At 45.0% G+C, this 5,398-nt stretch overlaps 2 pseudogenes; one reads left to right on the top strand and one right to left on the bottom strand.

The window, feature by feature from the left end:
- The first annotated feature begins 308 nt into the window (after window positions 1-308).
- On the top strand, window positions 309-1,304 carry LOC117019852 (melanoma-associated antigen B10-like; annotated as a pseudogene).
- A 1,027-nt stretch (window positions 1,305-2,331) lies between these two features.
- Window positions 2,332-3,095, bottom strand: LOC117029705 (thymocyte nuclear protein 1-like; annotated as a pseudogene).
- Between the last annotated feature and the right edge of the window lie 2,303 nt (window positions 3,096-5,398).

Raw genomic sequence — 5,398 nt, 5'->3', positions numbered from 1 at the left:
AACACAGGGGAGCCCACAGTCCTAAACCTGCCTGCCCTAACTTGCCCCAGGCAGGGCTGGCAGGCTGCAGCCTAAGGCACACTCTAACCTGCTCTGCAAAGTTCTCAGGGGACAGACTGATCAGAAAAAGAACCCTGTGGGTTCCCAGAGCACTGACGGCCCTCAGACCTGCAGAGGCGGCCTTGGTTAAGGCCAAGGTGGGGCATCTCCCTGCAGAGGTGCACACACCATCTCATTCTCCCTCCTCCAGGTACTGGCATCTCCTGCTCTGCCCACACCGGGGCCCGCTGTGCCTGACCTGTGTCGTCATGCCTCGGGGTCAGAAGAGTAAGGTCCGTGCCTGGGGCAAATGCCTTCACGGTGGAGATGAGACTGAGAGTCTCCACGGTGATCAGGCCACTGTAGCAGGGGAAGGAGAGTTCCCCTCTTCCCCCTCTCCTCCTTTTGGTGGTAATCCCCAGAGCTCCCCTGCTGCTGGGTCAGTTAGCAAATCCCAGGGGTCTCAGAGAGCCCCATCTGCTACCACTGCTTCTGCAGGTGTTTCATGTACAATATCTGATGAAGGTGCCAAGAGCCAAGATAAGAAAAGACCAAGCACCTCCCAGGCATGGCCCAGCACTGATCATTCTTGCAGAACCCCTCTAGATCAGAAGGCAATTCAGTCGGTGCAATTCATGCCCTGCATGTATAACATGAGGGAGCCTATAACAAAGGAAGACATGATGAATCATGTCATCCAAAGGTACAAGGAGCACTCCTGTGAGATCCTCAGGAAAGCCTCTCTGAGCTAGTGGTGCTGGCCTTTGGCATTGATGTGAAGAAGTCGACCCTACGAAGCACTGCTACACTCTTGTCAGCATATTGCAGCGCACTGGTGATGGGAGGCTGAGGGTTGAGGAGAATGTGCCTAGGATGGGCCTCCTGATGACTATACTCTGTGTGGTCTTTAGGAAGGGCAACTGTGCCACTGAGGAAGACATCTGGGAAGTATTTAATGTGATGGGTATATATGCTGGGAAGAAGCACTTCATCCATGGGGAAGGTCATCACTGAAGATTTGGTGCAGCCCAAGTACCTGGAGTACTGGCAGGTGCCTGGCAGTGATCCTCCACACTACGAGTTCCTGAGGGGCCCAAGAGCCCACGCTGAGACCAGCAGGATGAAAGTGCTGGAGATTCTGGCCAAGATCCATGATACCATCCCGAGTGCCTTCCCAAACCTGTATGAGGAAGGAGGCTTTGCGAGATGAGGAAGAGAGAGTGCGGGTCAGATTTGCAGCTATGCTTTGTACTGGTGTAAAGTAAATGCAATGTGAGTTAGGTGCCCCTTTGTGCCTTCCACTTGTTGCATCAGGGGAACACTTTGCCCGGGTGGCACCCGGACATTGACTCCCCCGCTAGCAGAAGTAAACTCGGGAAGGCCTCGCCAGCCTCCCTGGTTGGACAATAGCTGACCTGCCGGTGAAACGCATGAATAGGATCACACAGGTTGCCCTGTGGACATACTAACCTCATGTACATTGTGAAACTGCCAGAATCATGTCCCCTTGCCTTCTACCCTAGATAATTACCCTGAAACTTGTGATTCATTGCCCCCAAAATCACTATGGCCTAGTATTCTTCCCAAACTGGTAATCTATTGGAAAAACCCTATATAATTAGTGTCCTGGGGGAGCCCTAGTCGGAACTCTCCGACTGGGACGCTCACCGGATACATCTGAAGCCAAGAGGCTGTCTCGGTTCCCCAGCGCCTTGGAAACACTCTTCAGGTGGTGAGAACTCACTGTTGCTCTTTGTCTTGTTTTGCTTTATGCTGTCTATCTTACTAATTGCCTTACTTAATAAATATTCTTTTGCGGCTTCAACTGTCTCAGTGTGCATGGTGAATGCGTATTCAACACCCAAGTTCTATGGCCACTCAAAACGGAGCCCTTTGCTGCTACAACTGGCACCGTGGCTAGTATGCTTTCCAGGGTCAATCTCGGCAGCTTCTCCCACCAGTAATGAAATCTGAAGCACTTTCCTCACTTTGTGCTTGAAATAGGGGGCTTAGGTGATGCTGGAAAGAGCACAATGCATATCATATTTCTGTTCCTGTTCTACATGGATAACTTATAGGTTAATCTTATTGTTGTTGAACGTTTTCAAATGTTGTTCTTTTTTTTTTTTTTTTTTTTTTTGATATCAGTGCTTTATTGAGAAAAGCACACAAAACCCAACCATGTACACAACCCCAGATGAGTACAGTAAGCAAGTCTCCTCACACACACCTCCTTAATAGAAGCTTCATTTCTTTGGAGTAATGTCTTGCCCATTCCAGTGCGTGTCTCAGTTAACTCGGTTCCTTTTCCTTCAGGCTCAAAACAAAATCAAACTCCTCTTGGGTCAGGGGCTGACCTGAGAGTCTCTGGTGAGTGAAGAGCGCCATATTTTTTAAAGGACCACCAGTGGCTTTGTGAGCTTCATGATGGGTTTTGAGCTCAGCCAGGGGAATAAAATGCTTCATCATCCGAAAAAACTGTACATCCACCATGGACCATTTAGGGTTGTCTTTTTTGCTGGATGGATCATAATAAGGATTGCTTTTTTTCAAACTGTGTGTGGTCTAAGTAAGCCTCCTTCACAATCTTCACAAGCCCTGCGATGCCTGGCTCTTTGTAGTTGCTATTGTAGAAGAAGGCTTCTTCCTTCAGCTTCATGAGTCTAAGGAAGTTACAGGCCTGATAGTTGCAAACACCATCCCAGCATGCTGTCTGCTTGGGCTGTGCTTTGAGGTCCTCAATGCTGAACTTCACATCCACACTTTTTCTCTAGCCGGCTTTCTGGCTCTGACTTCATCAGCCAGTAGTTGCTAAGATTCTTCCCAGAATTTTTAGAGGTTGAATTCTTTTGAGGGCTGGGGTTCTGCACTTTAGGTGATGCCTCACCCGAATGCTTAGTCTTGGTACATTGTCCTGCTGGCCCCTTCCTGTCTGGCTTAGCAGCCCCAGCCAGCCTCTTCCTGGGTTTCGGCATGGTCTCCCTGAATGGGGCTGAAGAGCAGAAGATTCTGGAATCTACTGAGAGATACTAGAGGCAACTCTGTATCTGCCCCCAGAAACCATTCTGCAGATACCACCCCAGCACACTTTCCAAGGCACCAGAAGGCCATGCACCCAAATGTTCTTTAAAAATAAGTTTAATTAGCTTCAGAATCTAAGTGCATGAATGATGTTGGTTACATATTTAATATGAATGATGTTGGTTACATATTTAATATTATTTATGAGGTTTAAGAGTAAGAGTTTTGCTGTTTAAAAAAACAAATTGGGTACCCTTCCGTCTTATTTAGTGATCTGGAACAAGAAAACACAGCATTGCCTTAGAAATGTGAAAGAAATTAGTAGTAAAATAGTTGGGATCAAGAAATAGAAAAAAAGTAAAAGATGGTCAATTCTTGTTTCCCTTATTCCTTGTATTCTGCTGTTCTGTAAAATAAAAGTGATATACCTGCACTTGCTTCATTTATTCAAGAATATAGGAGAAATTAAATCATAATAAATTGCTTCATGGCATTTTTTTATTCCTCAAACATTGAGCATCTGCTCTTTGGAAGCCTCCATGGTAGTATGGGGGATGGTAAGATAAAGAAGGCCCAGCCACCGCCCCCCCATAGAATTATAGACACTACCAGCAGCTACCATATAAGGAAGATGGTGAGATACTCTGTGAGACAAAAAAACACAAGTGAGAAAGATGAGGAGGGGAGGAGAGGAAAGTTCCAGATGTGAGCAGTGAAGTGTGAATGTCCTGAGGCAAGAAAATTTGGGGGTGGGGAAGCCTCAAGTCCTTAATAGGAAGTAATTTTAAGTTAAGGTGGGTGGTAGGTCAGAGGAGGATATGAGGGTGGTGAGCAAGGGCCAAACTTTGGGTGATGGGGCTCAGAGTTGAGAAACTAAGCCTCCAATGGAGAACTGCTTTTAGCAGTTACTTTGACATCACGGACAAGCCGCTGAGAAATCTCCACCTGGGGCAGGGATGGAAGGTACCCTGGGCTCTTTTCCCAGTGAAGGTGAACACAGTGCACAGACTAGGTATTTTATCCTCATCATCTCCAGGGAGTTTCTGATAAATAAGGCTAATACTTCCTTGAGGTGGGACGCCATGAAGCCACTGTGTTGGCACTCTTTTCCCTTGGCGGGGAGAAACAGAGCCTATTCCATGAAAAGGGCGTTTTAACTAGGTTATCTTGAGGGAAATTTGGCAAACTCTAAAGGAGGACTTGATTTCGGTAGGGGTTAAATGAATGAAAATAGGGGTGATTTGGATTAAAGAGCAGCTGGGAGGGAGGAAAGGAGTTGGTTCTTGACGCACATTTTAGGAGCCGTTATCCAGATGAGGAAGATTCCCCAATATCCAAATTAAATAATATATTCCCTAAGGGGGATGATTTGCTAGAGCATGTTTTCTTGCTAAGCAGAATTTTTGGCTGATTTGGTGTTCAGTATCCTATAACACTGCATATTCTCAGACATCTCCTGGATTAAAACAAGCACCAAATAAAACAAAAATCTCAGCAGGAAGCCTGGTATTATCTGGGGTCAAAATCATACCGTATTTCCCCGAAAATAAGACCTAGCCAGACAAGCAGCTCTAATGCCTCTTTTGGAGGAAAAATTAATATAAGACCCGATCTTATTTTACTATAACATAAGACCGGGTCTTAATATAATATAAATATAATAATACAGTAAAATATAATGCAATATAATATAATATAACAAAATACAACATAATTAACATAATATAACATAACATAACATAATACTGGGTCTTATATAATATAACATAAGACCGGGTTTTATATTAATTTTTGCTCCAAAAGATGCATTAGAGCTGATGATCCAGCTAGGTCTTATTTTCAGGGAAACACGGTAGCAATAATTGCCATTCTTTAAAGTCTCAAAGCACACCAGTCACTGTGCCAGGTGCTTTAGAGATTGGACAATTAAGTTTGAGAACTCATCCTAGAAAAAGTGCTACATACCTCATTGATGAATATCACTATGGTCACCTTCGAAGTACTCCCCTTGGGAAGCTACACACCCATATCAGCACCTAGTCCACCCTTCAAAGCAATTTTGGAACTCTTTTTCTGAAATGGCCATCAGAGCTGTCGTCGTATTACCCTTAATGTCTTGAATGTCATTAAAATATCTTTCTTTCAATATTTCCTTTATCTTTGGATGAAGGAAGAAGTCATTGGGGACCAGATCAGGTGAGTAGGGAGGGTTTTCCAATACAGTTATTTGTTTATTGGCTAAAAACTCCCTCACAGACAGTGCCATGTGAGCTGGTGCAATGTCGTGATGCAAGAGCCATGAATTGTCAGTGAAAAGTTCAGGTCGTTTTTGTCTAAC

The sequence above is a fragment of the Rhinolophus ferrumequinum genome, chromosome X (genome assembly GCF_004115265.2).
Source record: "Rhinolophus ferrumequinum isolate MPI-CBG mRhiFer1 chromosome X, mRhiFer1_v1.p, whole genome shotgun sequence".
In the NCBI taxonomy this organism is placed as follows: Eukaryota; Metazoa; Chordata; class Mammalia; order Chiroptera; family Rhinolophidae; genus Rhinolophus; species Rhinolophus ferrumequinum.
Note: the sequence above shows the minus strand (reverse complement) of the source record. Positions and strands in the feature narration are given on the sequence as shown.